The following is a 19,458-nucleotide window of genomic DNA, read 5'->3' as shown; positions in this document are numbered from 1 at the left end:
ACTTTGGAAGGAGCCTAAAAGCCTGGTTGTTTAACTTAGACACAGAATATGGGGGTCTAAAAAATATAAATAAAAAGCAGCCAATATTCCTATTCTCCAAGACCTCCCCATGTATATACATCAGAAACCAAGCTGCCTGTGTTAGCACATCCTTGCTACTAGAGTCAAATCAGGTGCCTTCACTCAAGATGCAGAAGTGAGGACCCCTGCCAGCCCTCTTCAGACTTGCAGCCTCCTCACCTGAGGCTGATGGAGCAGAACTGCAGTGTACGGATGGCCACACACAGAGGAAAGTAAGTCCAAAACATCATTGCATTTAATTTGGATCTTATGCCTCTCTCAGTATACTTTACTTATTCATTTTTCCAAGCATTTCCTGCCCATTAACAGGGACACCTTGCTCTGATAAAGCCAGCCAGATCACTCATCTAAATTTATGTCAGCTATCCATCAGCATTTGTTATCTTATTTCCATGCTTATATTATTGTTGCAGCTTAGCCTGGCAATTACTTACTAACCAAAAAAAAAAACCAATTCCAGCAGACAACCCAAACAAGTCTCATTTAACAAAATATCTTCTGTTTTCCTTTTTTGCCCACTAATACATGCAAGACTGCTGTAATTTCCTCTGGGTAATAGGATTGTTCTGACTAAGCTTCTCAGGCCTGTATTTCCCTGCTTGCATTTTTGCAAAATTTAATAATAAACATTTTTTTAAAATATTAATCCAGACAGTAGCGTGTTCCCTTTTCATCTCTAGATGCTGGAAGAAGAGGTAGGCCTTTGCTAATCTGAAACAAGTAACACCAAACAGCGCACAGGCAGCTGAGGAAGATTCTTTATACTTACATTAGCTTCCAAAGACATGGGTCATTGCAGCATCTGGATGCTGAGAATGCCTCCATGCATCGTGTAACCAGGGAGGCACCACTGTAAACTGTAAAAACCTACAGTAAATTTACCATACAGCCATTTTGCAAACCATTATTCTGTGAGCTGGGCAGAGAGAGAGAAATGGGTTGCTATGCCTCTTTTTTTTCAGAAAACACCACACTGCCCTCAGAGTAAGGACAAGTCAGAGTTCAGTATCCAATATTTCTAAATCCAACCCCTTTTACTCCTCATTTCAGCAGATTTAATAGTGTACTTCCTTAGAAAAAAATGAAGAAGATACTTCCCAGGTGAGATAGTTAAGAAAGAATCAAATATTATTTGGTATTGGTTGTAAATTGAGCACTTAGGAGTGGGTTTTCCTTTCAGTATCAGATTTGGGGAATGCCATATGGCATATAAAGTGATTAAGGCTCTAAAGTGTACACTTAAGGCCCACCCATATGAAGTTCTTGAGAATTTTGCAATGAATGGGAGAATAGGGCCTTTCATAATATAAGTAGACTATATCATGCACCGTGATAAGCTCCACAGCAAAAAAGCTGCCCAGGCATTTGCACCCCTTGGAGCCCTGAAGCCCTCTGAAGCGCAAAGGGCGCCGTCTCCTGCCCGCGCAGGCAGAGTGGGGGGACGATGTGGTGCAGGCAGAGCCGGGGGACGATGCACAGATAGCCAAACACTCTGAGTTAAGCAGTGCGATCTCCCCAGCACCCACCTTCTGCAGCCTGACAGCCTCCCAGCATGACTGTTTGCTTTATACACAGAGCGTTTGTCATTCTGGTTTTATGCTTTTTAAAATTTAGTGCGAACGACTTCATTCCAGGAGCTCCGCTCTCACACAGTCATGTCCTGATTGCTTTCTTTTCATAGGCAGCTTACAAATTCCTGAAAATAAGGAATTTTAATGGGAATGCTGATTCAGCCTGAACTTTGCTGTACCAGGACAGAGCGCATTGAAAAGATAACATAAAAGGACTTTACAAACTCCATCTCTGTATGCCTGATGATTTTCTCTAGGGAACAACCTGGCACGTTATCTGACAATACCCATCCAGAGAAGCTTTTGGTTTGCCTGTGTGCTGTGCATGCTAATGAGGTCTGGAATAAACAATCCATGCAGCAAAGTGATGTATTATTTATGCATCATCACATCCATCTATATAGAAAATTTGCCCTAAATTAAAAAAGCAGGTATCAGTATTGCCTACGTGCTGGCTCCTGGGGAGAAACTTGAGGGAAGAAGGGAAAATTTCAGTAATAAGGGCTCTTTTCCTCCTATCGATGTAAACAAACAGCTTGTGCCACTGGAGCAATGTTTATGTTAGTAAATACCCTGAGGTGTTTCACAAAATCAATCCACAGAAAAAAAAATTGCCGAAGATAATAAAAATTCAGCAACTCTTCAACTCAAGCCCAGGCCTTGCTGCATGTTTGGGGCTGGGGTGAGGACAGCAATGGGTCAACTCTTTTAATTTTTCAGAGCACAGCTCATGAAACCATATCCTCCGAGCCCTGAACACCACACTGGTTACAGCTTGGTTCAATCAAATTCAAGGACAGGAGAAATTGCAGGAGGGAAAGCAAGTGGAATTGGCTGCAAGCTGCAAGAATACGTGTTTAGAGAGAACTTCTGCAGCAGAGTGAACTGGGAGGGGACCACTCATACAGAAACCAAATGACTTGGCAGGTAATTTTCCATCCTCCTCCTGTGGTTGCTTATTCTCATTGCAGCACAGCCAGGCCAGGGCATGGCAGCCTGGGAGGAAATGTCATCCCCGGCTCTGCCACCTCGAGCAGCCTCGTGCCTTGCAGTGGCTGTGTTATAGAGGACAGAATTATGATTTCACTGTAAAACCAAGCAGGGTAAAACCTTGCTTCAGTATAAGACCAGGCAGTGAATAAAGCAAGGGGATGTCTGTGATGATGGTAATTTGTGAGGCTATTATGCACCTCAGCCACCTGGTCTAGTAAAAGCAAGCAAAGGAGTCGGCTACCCTTAATTTTAGCATGCAGAAAAATCCAGGCTTTGCTATAATTTTCACCTAAAGCTCACAGCATTCCTGCAGCAGTGACATACTGTTCTTACTCCACCATCTTTCTTGTCCCCTCCCTTCTGAGCATTCAGGGCTATAGGCACGCTGGTTCCCAAGGGATGGGACTGAGCTCTAATCACTCTGTAGCTCAGTCAAACACAAATCTCTATATTTTCCTCTAGCTGCTCTTTAACTTTCCTGCCTGCTTCAAAAATCACAGTAAAGTCAAACCTCCACAGTGCAGAAAGGTTGGGCAAGTCATCAATGGCTACGAATGACCCTGAGATCACTCTGACCTGAAGCTGCTGCTGGGTGCCCATATTTCATGATGCTCATGGTGCCAGAAAGAGCCATGAAAATCCTAACACTCCATCCCCCAAGTCCAAACAGCTCTGCAATCCCACAGACTCTTTAAACATTGGGCTTACCGCTAGTGATGTCCATGAAACTTCCTGAGCAGGTGGTCTATATATGGTATAAAACTCAGGTTAGATATTCCTGGGGGTCTGATGCAACAAACACCTGTGCCACTGGAAAGAGTTGGAAGAGAGCAGAGTGGTATGAAACAGCACTGAAGAGACTAAGTCTCCTCTGACCAAGAGGTGCCGGTGCCTCTGGAGAGCCAGCTTGGACAACTGCACCCATTTTTGCTTGGTGCACTTCCAACTCTGTAAATCTCTGAAGGTTTCTGATCACATCCATCCTTATGAGGTTTTCAGTTAGGACATGACAAAAGGCAAGGCTGGTGCTGTTTCCAGTGGTGTTCGAAACCCCATGAGAACTCATGCCCACCAGAACTCTCTTCTTACCAAACCTGGTCAGAAAACATATACTGGAGAAGAAGGGGGGTGGGGGTGAAGGTGTTGCGTTAAGGAGAAATGATCAAAACTTTCTTTTCAAACCTCAAACATGTTTTTTGTACCAGTTATGAAGATTGAAGCTGGCTTTTGTTCTATTGATTGAAAAAGGGAATGATGGGTGAAACTCGGTGGAAAGGACAGGAGTTTTTTACAGAGGTGCTCAGGTATGATTGATTCATATCACTGAGATTTAGAAGGCTAAAGAAAACCCATACAAAGGATAGGGAGGGTTTTTCAGATCTCAGACACCATCAAGGCCACAAATGCACTACTGCTTTTTGAACATGAAAAACCCACACATTGTAAGGAGCCTTTGGACTCCAGCATTTTTAGCTGAACTACTTCTACTATAGATTTTAGGTGTCCCCTTGCATTATCTGTCCCTCATTTCATCATCCTTTTCACTATAAGTTAAGAAACATAAGAAGTGGGAGACTCACAGCTTAGTATCCTGCTACTCGCTGCTCTTTGTAACATCTTCTGGGTATATTTATTCATTTAGAAAGAAACATAAAGAGACTTTTGATAGTCAGGAAAATCTAGAAAACATTCCCTGCAGTTACACAGTCCTGATCCTTAGGCCAGGTTTGTGCCAAGGACTGACCAGTTCCTGACATTCTATCAGTGTACTGGTTTGGGCTGGGATAGAGTTAATTTTATCCACAGTAGCTAGTATGGGGCTGTGTTTTGGATTTGTGCTGGAAACAGTGGTGATAACCCAGGGATGTCTTCGTTCCTGATGAGCAGGGCTTACACAGAGCCAAGGCCTTTCCTGCCCCTCACCTCACCCCACCCGCAAGGGGCTGGGGGGCACAAGGGGTTGGGAGGGGACACAGCCAGGACAGCTGATCCCAACTGACCCAAGGGGTGTCCCACACCACATGGCGTCACGCTCAGCATATAGAGCTGGGGAAGAAGGAGGAAGGGATGGACTTTGGGAGTGATGGCGTTTGTCTTCCCAAGTCACTGTAATGCGTGATGGAGCCCTGCTTTCCTGGAGATGGCTGAACACCTGCCTGCCCGTGGGAAGGACTGAATGAATTCCTTGTCTTGCTTTGCTTGCGTACACAGCTTCTGCTTAACCTATTAGGCTGTCTTTGTCTCAGCCCATGAGTTTTCTCACTTTTACTCTTCTGATTCTCTCCCCCATCCCATTGGTGGGGGGAGTGAGTGAGCAGCTGGGTAGGGCTGAGTTGCCCCTGGGGTTAATCCACAACAATCAGCAATCAGATATGAGTCCTAACGAGATCCAGATCCCGATCACCAGATCCAATTTTAAATTCAAATGTCCCGCAGGCTCACACCTTTACTTTTACTTTTCTTATGTGAGTGCCTTTCACTTTTGACCTAGTGTATATATCAATAAACCAGAGTTTTTCTTGGGTAGTCATTTCCCCAGCACCCTGCTAGACTATTGTACCCACCTACATCAGCAACTGGTCCAGCAAAATCCACACTGCAGCACTGCGGCTGAGTGCCAGCAAAAGCAGACTTTGGCCCCCAGTGTTTGTTGATCAGCTATAGCAGGGCTGTGCAAAGGCTGCCTTTTCTTTTGGTAAATTTTTGCAACTAGTCAAGTTTTAGGACCAGTTTGATTTTCTGCAGGTCTGCTATTTGGCTGGTCTTCCTGCCCCTCCCTTTGCCCCCTGAAGTTTTGTGCTAAAACGAGTCATACTGGGAAGCAAAAATGTTTCATAACAAGTTTGCCTAGGACTGGATTCACAAATGACTTACACAGACAGTTCAAAAGCTATTTGTCCCTAAAATCCAGTAATTAAACCCAGTTTACAGTAAGGTGCAATTCTTGGACAAGTGAGATTAGCTGGCCTAGCTATTAGGCTGTAATCTGAAAACTGTGTTCTAGGAAAGCTGAATGATGTTTCCACAGGAGTAATTTCTAGTGGTGACTCTTAAGTTTACCATGGCTGATCATACTGATTTCTCACAGGATTCAATGCCTCCACCACTGAGGATCCCAAAGCATTTCCCTGTTTTTTCTAAGGGGATAATAATAGCAGAACCCACTGGCCAACAAGCAATGCCAAGGTCAGTGGCTTGCTACTTTTGATCCTCTCTCCAAACCAGCTCCCCTCAGATGATTGCTAACTTCCCCATTGCTCACTTTCTTTAAACTACATCCCTCAACATCAATAAAAAATCCTTGACATACGAATGTGATAAAGCTAATGACTCCAGCAAATGCCTGAGAATATGTTGATTTCCTCAGCCTCTAATAATAAAATTAAAACCTACAAGGGTTTCATCCTTTCCAGCACATTTAGACTGTATTTCTTTTCCCATTACCTTGGCTAAGATACAAGGTGGATGATATTTAATTCAGTTAATAAGAAATCAAAAGGGGGTTGTTTTCCTGCTGCTGGCAGTCTGGGAACCACTGCAGCCCCGTGGGGAGAGCTTTCCTCTTTCTGCATCTCTGGAGAAATGCCCATGCCACAGACCCTCTGGCAGCCTCTGCTCTCCCTTTCCCAACCCTGCAGCACTGCAGGAGCTTTTTGGGGGGTACAGCCCCTTTGCAGGTAGGCAGCACACACCTGAAAAGGAATCACAGCATTCCCCAAAATCTTCTGGAGAATCTAGGGAGGGGAAGCACCTGCACAGACCCCAGAGGGATGCTCGCCTCCCTGTTCCCCAAGGATACCCGTCAGCCTGCCCATGTGCTTGCAGCCACTGTCAGCATCCCCCAGGAGCTCAGATCTTTCACTTCAATACTCACTTGCAGTATCTACCAGCTCTGACTATTTAAAGCAATCAGAGATTTACATCAGGAGATTTAAATATAGAAGTAATTTTGTGTAAACTCTTGCCTTTATTGCAGCTCGGAAAGGAGAAGGGAGGGAAAAGCCTTTCTTTTTTTAGACTTGGCAGGAAACAAGCAGTTAAATAAGTGAATACTATAAAATGAAAATATTAAAGTGATTACAAATATGAAAGGAGTGAATACCAAATTGAAACAGCCGTTTAATCAAGATAAAGTACAGAAATCCAGCAATTGGCCTCTTTCCATGATGCTGTAGGGCTGCGCAAAGGAGGCAGCTTACTGTAGCATTACCAATCTCAGTTGCTCGCTGCTGACTGCCGATACCCCAAAGTCTTCCAACCTTTGCAGCTTTTCACATGCAAAATCCCTTCCTTATGGATCACTCTTGATGTAAAGTGGCTTTAATTATTCAAGAACTGAAATAAAGATGAAAAAGTAATTGCATTTTAATTGCTCTAATAATGGCAGGAAGCTGCACTGTGACTTAAAGACTGTAAGGTGAAGATTAAGACTGTTTAAGATGCCTTTCCTTCAAACACTGCTTCTTTGTATTTTGTGCCAGTCCTCCCTCTTTCCCTCACCCCATTACCAGTCACACTGGGTTTATTCTTAAACTCCTGAGATGGTTTGGTCTGTTAGACAGCAGTATCTACAAATTGCAGCTCTTTACCATAAGCATTTTTTAGGTTGAGGGATTTCCTTGCAATGTGCCAATACCAGACTTCTCAGGTTGAGATATTTGCTTACCCCAAGCATCTACAGTCTAGGCAATAACAGCCCTTTGGAGATGGGTGATAGCAGTGGGAGATGGCAGCGATGAAGTTATATGGTGGGGAAATTATTGTTTAAGGGGCAGCTCCTGCTGCCTGACAGACAGCATGCCTCTGGAAGCCCCTGCCAGGAGGAAGCTTGTGTTGTTTTCCCGTTATGCAATCAGCACAAAAAAAGCCCAGGATTTTGGAATGGGAAGGGAGGGCATTAAATACGGTTTGTTTTCTCCTCGCTGTACGTTATGCTAAAGCGTAGGTGGGAACAAATCCCTTCAGCCAGCCACAGCAGTGGGAAGCAACCTCACCAGACAGCTTTTGGCAAGGAAGATTCAAGGCTTGACTGAAGATTAACAGCACTTTGGAAATTAGTGTGAAAGGTATTGCTCAATACCCATGTATCACCTCTGAATGTCTCGGTTATCACAAAGACATTTTCTCCTTCTGCATGAGGAAGCTTTCTGGTTTTGTTGCCATCTCTGTCACAACAGGAGCTTTAATTCCTCACACCAGCTTCCCACCGCAGGCCAGAGGGCTCTCTCCTACACACAGTTCCTCCTGTGACTGCACCACCCAGCACTATCCAGTCAGACAGAATAAGCTCAGGAAAGGAAAAGACGTGGGTGGAATATAGAGTGAGGCTACTGACTTGGCGTGCCAGGCACGGGCTGGAGTCAGCTCCAGATGTGAGCTGAACAATAACGAAAACCTTACACTTTCTCACCTTTTAGAGTACATGGAGAGATGTCCAAACAATTGCTTTCAGTGAATGATTTCAGGCAGTCATTACCTTCACAGAGAGAGAATAACACACATAAATCACCGGCGAGTCCATTGTGAGCAGAAAAAGGTTATCAAAACAATTTTTAAGAAACAATCTAATGTATGGGGGGAAGCGAACTTCATTCTCTGCCCCTCTCCCTCTCCCTCTTGCTATTCCTATTCTTTCTTTCAATGCTTATGATGCTCATTACAAGTTTGGTACTGATGGAGGTTACGCAGCATTTTCATATGCAGTCCAAAGAGAAGCCTTGGGGCTAGAAAGATGTTATTATTGGGGTAGTTTATTTTTGCTGGAAGAATCATTAATTCAAATTGCAAATCAAAATAGAAGCAAATTCCTCTAGTTATTAATTAACTAATTGTTCATTTAAATTGAAGTGAAAATATTGGCTGTGCCTCAGCAGGCCCCTCCTCTGTGAGTATTAGACTGCTGCGGGTTGGACAGACCCAGTTCCCACCAGGAGCAAAGCAAGAAGAGAACAGTAAATCCTTTCCAGTCCCCCCAGGTGTCCAGCAGACTTATGACCCTGGTGGTGCTCTTACCTGCACGGGCTGAGCCAAATCCTCAGTGCAAAACTCAACGTGAGGAACAGCACAACAGGTTGCTGTGGGATGAGATGAAGCTTACTGAGAAAAGATTTTGCTAAGTTAAAAGCAAGAGTAAAGTAAATACTATAGACATTCTTCAGCCCTGTGTAATGGGAATACCACCATAGGAAAGGCTGAACTGCAATTTGCATTCAAAAGTAGGAAGAAATTACTCTAGTTCGCATTTCAGTGAATGAAATTCATCTAATGAATTAGCATATGTTGCTGTGAGACAATTTCCAGTGCCAGAGGAAACCAAATTTTGGGCATATATCTTTAAAAATAAAATATTTTGGGTTTTTTTCAGAAATACTCTCAGGTTTTCCTTCTTTAAAACATTGCCTCTCTTCCTCACACACCATCAGGTAGTCCTGCCCAGGGAAACCCCCAGATTCCTGTTGCAATATGGAAATTTTGTGCAGCCTCTTAACTTCTTTCTGAGCAGGGGTAAGACCGATGAAGCTGTTTGTGGGCATGTCAACAGGAATGTGCAGTTGCCCTGAGGAAAGGGGCTGGTGGGCCAGGCCAGGAGGAGAAGGGGCAGCAGCTATGCAGGGGGAGCTGAAGCCCACCATGAGCAGAGGGGTTGACTGCCACATCCAGAAATGCCACCATGCTTGTCCCCAGGACGCCTGGTGCCCCTGCAAGGCAGTGATGCTTTATGCATAAAGCATTCCGTAATGCTATTTATCTGGTGTACCTCCAAACTCCTCAGTAAGGAGCCAACCAGCACAGCGCCCTGGCAGCATGGGATGCTGTGAGGTGCTCCACACTGTGACGACCCAAAGCTGGTCCCTCTCTCCTACCCTGCTGCAGCTTCATGTTCTGCTCCTTGCAGCATAATTTTGGGACACTTGGCAGGGTTTGAATCCCACTACTAATTGGATACATCAGACCTGAATATAGCACTCAATAGACCAGAGGAAATAGGGGGGATGGTTCCAATGGCCACATGATCTCGAAAGCCCAATCCATGTCAGTGCTTCTATGTCAGATTTAGCACCCCCACAAGAAACACCTCTGCCACTGATTTAAATATGTTTTGATCACAGGCAAGATTTCCCCCTCTGCATACAGCTTAGACCCTACGGCTGACTAGAGCAACTCTGCTGGGCTGCAAAGATAAAGGTAAAACATGGCCATGTGCTGTGAGAGCCCCTGAAGTATTCTTCCTAATGCCCTTAAATGACAAATCACCTCTAGAAATTGCAACATTTTCAGGGTCACCTCAAAAAGGGGTGCTGGCATGATCCGGCACAGCTGCAAAACTGGATTTAGTCTCACAAAAACAAGCTTTCGCCCAAGGTACTTGTGCTTCCTGCTCCTTCTTCAAATACAAATAAAATAAATACCTTATCATTACCATTAAAAATTCAGCACCGGTATAGTTTAGGCCATCAAACCTATTATGAGCAAAGTGCTAACATATTTTAAAGTAATGAACCGAGCACAGTATCTAACAGCGCAGCCATTGCATTGTTCTTGGCAAGTGTGGTAGAAGGATGAAATTATATTTGTGACAAGGGACATCACTCGATTTGAATATCAGCTCTATTAAACAGAAAATAGCGAGTGCATCAGCTCTACAACACCTCTGATAGCATGCTGAGGAAAGTATTTGGTAGGGTCAGTAGGTAAAAACTGAGCAGAATAATCCTCCTCATTGCTGCCTTCACAGGAAGCTCCAGAAGTAATATGCATTTACAGGGAAATTTAACAGAGGCTATGGAGATTTATTCCGTGAGAGTTTTCCTTTCTTCCATGGTAGCTGTTTGGGTTTTCTTTTCAGTTTCAGATTATGAAAATGATTATTCAGAGGGGGAAATAGCATCATGCAGATGCCACTGTGCAAACAGTAACTTTTGGAGGAGTAAAACATTATCATCAGAAAACGTGGCAATTTGATTTACAAGTGAGCAGACGGGAAAATGTGACAGCGAGAATAAAGACTAGCTCTCACGGGGTGAAGCCACCTGTAGCGTTGACATGGGCTGATTGTGCAGCCACTGCAGAGCCTCCTGCTGCACTCAGCGGCCTGTGTGCAGTCTCTGCCATTTGCAGAGGATGCAGTGGTCTGTAGCAGGGTAACCACACCAGATATGAAGTTAGCCCCAGTTTCCCCTTGGCTAAAGCTTCCTGCAGGCTATACAAAGCCTGCTCTGCTAAAGGATAGTTCAAAAGGCTGTATGTACACCAACATGCCCTAAATTCAGCTCGACCATCTTAAGAGACAATTATGTCTCTTTCTAGAGTCTTCTTCACCTCATCAGGTTTCCACTTCTAAGGCAGGGACCCTTTGAAACCCGGTTCCAATCTCAGCCTCTGCTGGCAACCCTACTGTAGAGTTCCCACAATGGCCTAAGGCCATATTATAACCAGTCCACAGACAATTTCAGTGAAGGCATAGGGGGCAATGGTTTTACAGAGAGCATCAACAAACTGCCAGTGGCCTCATTAAGGAGGGGGCACCTCAGTCCCCAGATGCACAGGGAGCAGCACATGGGCCATTATCAAAACCTGGGACACAGCACAGGCTGCTGCTGCGGGGCTTGCAGTTGGATGAGCCTCACTGCCCTGGAAAAGGAAGAGGCAGAGAGCAGGGAGGTTAATTAGTTCATACTTTTAATTATTTTGCATTCCTAATAGATGCTACAGATATAGTCCTGGAGTCTCGCTTATTGACAAGGTAAATTTATTACATGTCAAACGGGCAGGATATGCTTTCCCAGCCAGCTATGCCCACGTGCGCACAGAGTTACCACGAACTGTGTCTAACTAGGAGAAGGTACTTCAGCCTCCAAGGTTCATCCTCTCCTTTTCAGACTGACCATTAATCCAGTCTCAGACAGGCCGCTTTACACTGGACCATGATGTGCTCTATGTGTGCTTCCTTGCCTGTGTGTGTGCACTGTTGGGGTTTCTTTTTATGGCTGGAAGCAGTCATGTCTGGGTCTGACACCTTTTCTTCCTTTCTGCTCCCTCTTTGCAAAGGAGGGAAGGAGTTGTTCACCGACTGTGGTGACTTGGCCTCAGGCAGAAATGCTGGCGGGCAGGAGCTGATCCCGACCTGATTCCAAGTATGCCCCCAGGTCCTGCCAGCATCCCCCTTCCCACACTGCGCTGCCAATGCCAGTGCTGCTCCTGCCACTGTGAGACCGCAGCTCCACAGTTTTGGCCCTGATTGCCATCCTCCCAAAGCACAAGCACTTGCTTAGTTTAGAGCATGAGAGACATTCAACTGAACATAAAGCGATGCACATAAATCTGAAATTAATCCTTTCAACAAATGCCTGCAGGAACAAGCTTCTGCTTGACAGTCAGCAGGGCCTGAGGAGGCAGTCTCTGACACCCCTGACACTGTCACACACCCCCATCAGAGTTGTACCACAAAAGAACAGAGTTTATCCCCAGAAGTTAGCAGTCACCACACCAAAATGTCTCCCACGTTTCCCAGTGGCCAAGGGATCATGGTTTCTTGCAGGTTAGCCAGTGGTGCCCTGGATCTGTATTTTAGCACCAGGCAGCTGCCCCCTTCACATCATTGAGGGAGGTTAGAAATCCAACGTCAAGTGAAGAATGGTATTTCTGTTTCTTCTTGCTGTGTGAGGGGAAAGGGGAAGAGAAAGAAGAGGTGAGAGAATCAGACCTGAATGTTTCCAACAATAATTAATGGCAAATCTCGGCGGCACACACAGAGGGCTCTGTGGCATCCATACAGAGGGCCTTGTTTGAGCCAGAAAGCTGGCCTCCAAGACTGTTGCATCAGCTGGGGATATTGATGTGATTAACAATTATTTGATTTGGAAATCAATGCGAAGGAGATGGTTTGCTTGCTTTGTCCAATTTAGTCCATGAAATACTGGCTTCAATACAGGGAGAATTTCAGCCGAAGAAGGAAGGGAATTTTGAGGATGGGTGGAATGGGGTGTGTTTGTTATTTTGTCAGACATTCGTCTGGATTCTAGCTGGTAAAAACTTGAGCATTCAATCAAATGTTTTATGTGTGTCTATAATAATCCGAACAAAGGAACAGCTGACAGCTCACGATCATTTAAAGATAGAGCAATTTCTATTTAGCAATCTTGTGGCTGCATTTTCTGTATCTACGTGCAAGGCTTCCTAATTGTTATGTGGGTTTTGTTGCAGTTTGGCTGCAAATGAAACACTATGAATTTACAGGAAACCCAACACAAACACTAAGTCTTCAAGAGGAATATTGAGAAGCCATTTTCCTGAGTGGCAGAGCAAAGAGGCTGCATACGCACAGCTATTAAAGGTTGCCAGGTATAAACTGTTGGGCTTATATTCTAACCTTAGAAGGAGTAATAATTCATCACAGATAATTTGTATTAGAAAAGAGAGAAGCATTTTTTAAACTTTTGTCACATTAAATTGTCTCTTCCACTTTAGCTCCAGGGAGCTGCTTCCACCAATAACTCCTGGGAGTGCTGCAAGAATCCCTGGGTGAAATTTTTGTGGTGTGTGCTGGGAAACAAACTAGTAAGTAATTGATAAATGGTCTCTCCTAACATGAATATGTTTTTGAAATATGTGAAAAGTTCAGCGATGAAATCACGGACTCCATCTGAGGGTCTCATTCTGCCACATTAATTTTTCTGAGTAGCCACTTGCTCCACAGCAACTGCTGTAAAATCAACACAAGGAAGAGCAGTAAATGACACACCAGAGCTGAAAGCTTGTCATCTTACTATTGCCCTTGAGAAAACTATCCTCCTTAAAATCAGGAGCTTTGTCAGTTATGGTGTAATTATTTCATCACTCACTGTGGGAAACTGAGGTTTTGTCCCCCCCTGCCATCCCACAGATTACTCAGATTCCCACGAAATGCTTGGTCTCTTCTCCACTTAGTTACTTTGGAGCTGCAAGAGTCTCCCTGGCTTGAGCCAATATTAGATGTCCAACACTCAGTCAGTTTCTGAGCAAGGAAAGGTGATGAAATAAAACAGCCCGACAGCCCTGCCTTCTGCGCTGGTCCTTCCCCAGCCCGCCAGCAGCACAGGCTGGGAGAGCTGAAGGACGTGGGCTGTACCAGGCAACTCTTTTTACAGCAGGCAGAGTTGGCTGCTGATTCCCTTCCTCCCTCACAGCTTCCAAGGCAGTGCCTCTCCTTGGGTACAAATGGTGGTGATGGAGGCTGTTTGCTCTGCCGCTGGAGGCTGTGTGAGTTCTGCTGGGCAGGGCACTGAGAACTGGCTTACTCAGCGGTGCAGAAAGAAGCAGGACTGCCTGTGGGGCTTTACTGGAGTCACCAATACCTTGGATACCCTCTGCTCACAAATATCCTGGGTTTGACCTTATCCCCTTGCCATCCTTAGGACCAGCTTCTCCATAGTAGCTGTTTTCCTTAAAGACTAAAACTTCAGCCTCCTCAGAAAGTCCTCACCTTTCTGATCCAGTCTTGACCCGCTGGGACCAAAGTACAACCCTTTGACACAGGAAATCACGTCTGCAATGTTACCACCACAATTTTGGCATGTCCGTGCAGGCCTGGGCTCCTTTGACAGAGGAGTCCCACCAGCTGAAGATACTTCAGTGCCTTGAAGTAATGAACTTCAGTGCCTTGAAGACCGCCGCAGATCTACTTTCTGTGCCAGGACACGTTTCCCCTTCAAACAGCTCAGGAAAGTTGAAATAGCTACAGACCAAAGGAAGTGCCAAAATAACAGCTTATAGAAGAAGCTCTGCTGCTTAGAACAGATTAACACATTTTACATACAAAAGCACAGAACAGAAACATCAAGTTACTCTATATTTAAATATTGGGCAATACCAACATAATCCAAAGAAACGCAGGAGAACAATCTTGCAGTGGAAAATGCCATCAGCAGTGAGGCTGAGCCCAGACTGCAGTGGTTAGCAAGCTAAAATTATTACAGCAGTTTGGGCTGTGATCACCTCAGACCTTAGAGGTTTCTCACTAACCTTTTTTCTACAACTAAATTCCTCCCACTGTAGACAATTTGAGTAGTGATTCAATTCACTGCAGTCTCCTCTGTGAGTCATTACTGAAGCAACTCTTAAACAAAGGTTAAGCATTTTAAACAAATGGCTCTACCTTTCGAGGTGGGATGCAAACCCCAGTTGGTCCCAACTAGACACTCAGACAAAGGGGACTTCAATTCTCAGCAGTGAGGTCAGTCTACATCCACTGATGCATTTTTATTTCAGCAATTCAGAGCTATCCTTCAGTATCATTGTGCAACTTTTCAGTGAGGGTCCTTATCTCTCTGTCTTATATTTGTAATATTTATTCACACAAAACAGACCTAGCTGATTTGGACAGCGGCCATAGCTTTCCAGATCCAAAACACACCCCTACCATTAATTAATTGGAGTAATTCTGCAGTACTGGCAGCAGAGACAGCTATACTCTCTCTCCTGTGCATGGAGAAGGAACATTTTTGGTGCTTCTGCGCATTGTGGAAAGGCGACTCTACCCACGGGAGGGCAGTGCCGGGTGCATTGTTTCTATTTCTGTAATACGCTCGCCTAGCAAAGCACCTCAAGAGCTGCCTCTTCCTCTTTTATTTCACCAGTGTGGATGGAGAGCGGCAGACGCACAGTCCCAGCCCTCACAGCACTCCATAACTCCATTGTGACAGGGTCTTTCAGCCTCTGCATCCAACCTGAGCCAGCTAAAAGCTTTCTTTTGCCACATTACTGCCCCCAAAAATCTGCACCCCTAAGGATGCTCCGCACTGGGTCTGGGCTCAGATTACAGCCCTGGAGGCAATCAGCTCTGCAGCTCGGTATTAAGCTCAGCAGCTATCTAGGAGTCTACACAGGCCCAGCTGCACTTAATTCCAACACCATTTGAAGATAATACCACCTCTGCCTGTAACGCAATAGCTGAGCGATAACCAAACTTTGTGTGTGTGTGAGATAAACACTATGCAGGCTCTTGGCTTGCCTATTAAGGTGTTTGCCCTGTTGTTCTTACCGACACCAGCACTGCTGACAAAAAGCAAGCAATGCATTTTAATAAATCTGGAGAGCTCTGTTTGGTTTCCCAAGTAGCTCTGCAGACAGCTTGAAGAAAGGAAGCTACACATTCCTGTAAACCAGGCTTCTTCGGGGAAGGGGAAGGAGAAGCAGCAAATGTTTCTGAGATTCACATGAGTGATCGTCTGTGCAAACAGACAATCCCTGAAGCAAAGGCAACCGCAGAGCTATTTTGATTAAACAAGCCTGGGATCACTGAATTTCTTCTCATGCTGAGTCCAGGAAAGGAATGGGACGAATTCCCAGTGCCAGGCAGTGGAAGTAATGGTTTTGAGACCACCCCTTTACTGACTTTACCCCTCATTCCACTACCACCTGTAAATTCTTTGCTAAAACTAATTCTCTTAAAGCAAAACACTTTCTCTTTCGTAATCCCTACCTATAGAATCAAACAGCAAAGGTTCATTCTCTGTTCCCCCCCCAAACCGCCTGGAGAGACACTCAGTGACCTGTTGCCCCAGATGCCCAACCTCCAGTTTGCACCCTTTTCCCTTCCCTTAACCAAGAGCCTTATTTTTCTGAAAACTAGGGCTGCATCGACGGGCATCCCGACCCAGACTACACGGGGTTTGCCATAGCACCCGGGTTTGCCGGTGCAGTGCGGGATGGTGCAGTGCAGCGGGTCGCGGTGTGGCGTGGTGCAGAGGGGTCCGGGGGAAAGCGGGGCCATGCGGAGGGGTGCGGTGCGGAGGGGTGCGGGGTGGAGGGATGCGGCGGCATGCGGGGCAGAGGGGTGCAGAGGGGTTCGGATAGGTGTGGGGCAGAGTGGAGGGGTGCGGGAGGGTGCGAAGGGGTGGGGGGTGATGCGGTATGGAGGGGCGCGGAGGTATGCGGAGCGGCGCGGTGCCCCCGGCCCCGGCCGGGCTCCGGGAGCCGCTGCGCTCTGCGGCCGCCGCACGGCGGGCTTTGCTGCTCCGTCCCTGCCCCGGAGGCGCGGAGCCGCCCCGGCGCCGCCCCGCGGAGCCGCCAGCGGGCGGAACGCCCCGCGGTGCGGGCCCCGGGAGCCCCGCGCCCCGGGAGCCCCGCGCCCCGGGAGCCCCGCGCCCCGGGAGCCCCGGCGGCGGGAAGGCTGCGGGGCCGCCGCTGCTGCCCAGCCAGGCGGCGGGAGGCAGAGCTCGGGAGGCTCCTGTAAACATTTGGTCCGCTCAAACAAATATGCACGTTTTTGCAGTTTCTCAGCCAATTTCGAGGAGTCTGCGTCAGAGGACTAGGCTTTATCGCAAGATTTCTTGTGATAGACCCCCTCAAAAGGCGTCTACGCCACAGGGTTTTATTTAACCACAAGTTCAGAGCACTTCCCCCTGCCCCAAGGGTGCGAGCTGCAAGATTAAGGGGAAGGAGAGAAAACCCTGAAGGAAAGTAAAATCAAAGAGTAGAACGGTGAGGCCAGAGCTTGCCCTGTGTCTAGCCAGGATGAAGTAAAGAAACTTTAAACACTGAGAAAATTACGGAGACTAATTTCAAAGTTACGGACCCACCAGATTTAGCTGGAGAGCTCCTATGAAATGATGGAGACTAGAGGGCCTTAAAACCCTTAATCTATTAAATTAGAGAAGGACTAGATAGGTTGGAAACATCACACTGTATCTGAATAAAGGAAGCCGGATGGGTGACAGGCAAATTTTAAAAGCCTCTTCTAAATCACAGAATGGTAGGGGTTGGAAGGGACCTCTGGAGATCATCTCATCTTGTATGTTTTTTTCAACATAAGATATCCCACAAGAGGTTCTCCTGGCAGCTCCACCAGCCATTGGTGCAACAGGTCGGAGCAATGCCAGCAGCCACGAGCCACTCCAGCAGCAGCGGCACAACCCAGTGAGTGCTGGGGAGGTGCAGTGATTCAGTGTTTCCTTCAGTTTTTGAAAACAGCTTTCAGAAGTGCTAGCTCATGTGTTTAATTGGTTAATTCCTTCAAGTTGTGAGCTGTTGTTAGAATTCGTTTCCATGTTTTGAGGAGCGGGGGAAAAAAGCCTCCTCCTTTTTTGAAGTGGGAAACTACAGAACAAGACAAACATTGTTGGTTCCTTTCCAAATTGCATTTTTCATACCAGTGTAGTTTTGCAGCTAAAAGCACTGAATTGCTGAAAAGAGTTAGATCTATCTACATCTTCTCATCATAAAAAGTGACTGAGAAAATTCCCATTAAAATTAAATCTCAGCAAAGGTGGATTGCCAGATGCAAGTTAACTTACACAGCGTAGATGTCCTACAGAAGCAAATTTTCCCAGCATCGTTCCCTGTCTTTGGCCTTCTAATTGTGTTCACTTTCTCCAACTGCAGAAAGAAGCCAATTTGACTTTAAAACAAACCAACAAAACAGAAGAACATAACAAGGTACTCTGTGGCTTCTAACATAACCTCTTGGCTGCCTCTATGCAAACTGAAGATAATATTTTTTTCTTAAGTCAGAAAGATTTGGCTCACGGTACGACTGCCTCAGTACAACATCCCGAAGTAGACAGTTTTAATGCTGTTTCAGTCCAGTAGTTTGGCGCTGGTCCTGCCGTACGGCTGGCAAGGCAGCGAAGCCCTGTGTGTGCGTGCTGCATGTGGCACTTTCCAAAAAGGTAGAGCAGCTTTAATCCTCGGGCCTGAGCAAGTTATTCTCTGCGTAAGATCCAGTGGAAGAGAGGACGGACATGACTGGATGACATCTCTGCGGCTCTGTACCCCCAGCCTCTTCCATGCTGCGCTGGTTTATAAAAGACCTCGCTGGTACTTTGCAAAGGACAGGCACACCTCAACTCACCTCGTGCCTGCACATTTGCCGCTGTGACAAAGGCATGCAGAGCTGGACGAATCCTGTGATATGTGGTTGTACTGTGATAGGGAATTTTTACAACAAAACTGCTGAAGCCTAGATCCAGCCCTGAACCCAAGCCCTGCATCTCATCGGTGTCTATTAATGCCTCTCAGCACATTGCATGGTCTAGACTAGAGGATTCCTTAAGATCCCACTCAGTCTTATTTTCTTTGATCCTTCTAATTTCTTATTGAACCAGAAAATTCCCATTCTAATAGGGATATGATTCCAGCGCCTTTGTCAGCTTTTCCAATCTCTGTTAGAGCTTCATAACCCTGAATAAGGTGTAGCTGGTTTAGCACAGTCAATGGGCTGCAAAGTTTCATCATTTAATTGAATCTCTTTTGCAGTAGCACAGTTCCCCTTCTACAGCCCTGCCTAATAGTCATGTATTCTGTGTCCTGCCTGGTCTGATCACAGCAACAGATGTGGCATGTGGATTAGGCACTGGATGTCCATTGTGCAGGGAGGAGGGTGGAGACAATGTCAGCGATTCGAAATGCAGAATGGGAGGGCTAGGGGGTGTTGAATGTTTCACATGCTTCGCATGTTTTCTCTTAGATGTATTGTGACAAAGGTGATCAGTTCAACTCTTTTTTTCTACAGATTAGAATAAAGAAACTCAAAAATCCTCTTTGGATACCTTGATAACACCTCCTCAGCTGGCTCATTATAACCTATTGCAAGGTATTTCACTGTATGGGTCAGGAATAACCCTTGGTACAGACAAAAGTTGGCAGTGCCCAGTTTTGTGCTAGCTAAGGAATGTGCCTGTCCACACCTCAGGCATCTTCCAGTGCAAACCAGTAGCTCCAAACCTGCCCAGGAAAAAAAAACAAAAAAAAAAACAAAAAAAAAATAAAACAAAAAAAAAAAAACCAAAAAAAAACAGCTAGAGGCAGCTAGAGGTCAAAAACCCCATCACTAGGA

The 19,458-nt window shown here is 45.8% G+C and overlaps 1 long non-coding RNA gene across 4 annotated transcripts in view; it reads right to left on the bottom strand.

The window, feature by feature from the left end:
• Window positions 1-6,596: 6,596 nt before the first annotated feature.
• Window positions 6,597-19,458, bottom strand: part of LOC142061267 (uncharacterized) — a 30,360-nt gene continuing 17,498 nt past the window's right edge. For 3 of the 4 annotated variants that reach the window (XR_012662087.1, XR_012662086.1, XR_012662089.1), the window contains 3 exons: window positions 8,658-14,358; window positions 8,056-8,121; window positions 6,597-6,980 (listed from right to left, as the gene is read on the bottom strand). This is a non-coding gene — a long non-coding RNA (uncharacterized LOC142061267). The remainder of the gene's footprint in view (window positions 6,981-8,055; window positions 8,122-8,657; window positions 14,359-19,458) is intronic. The other variant, XR_012662088.1, reaches the window with a different exon arrangement.

Source organism: Phalacrocorax aristotelis, chromosome 8 (assembly GCF_949628215.1).
Source record: "Phalacrocorax aristotelis chromosome 8, bGulAri2.1, whole genome shotgun sequence".
NCBI lineage: Eukaryota > Metazoa > Chordata > Aves > Suliformes > Phalacrocoracidae > Phalacrocorax > Phalacrocorax aristotelis.
This window is presented reverse-complemented; position numbering and strand designations above follow the sequence as displayed.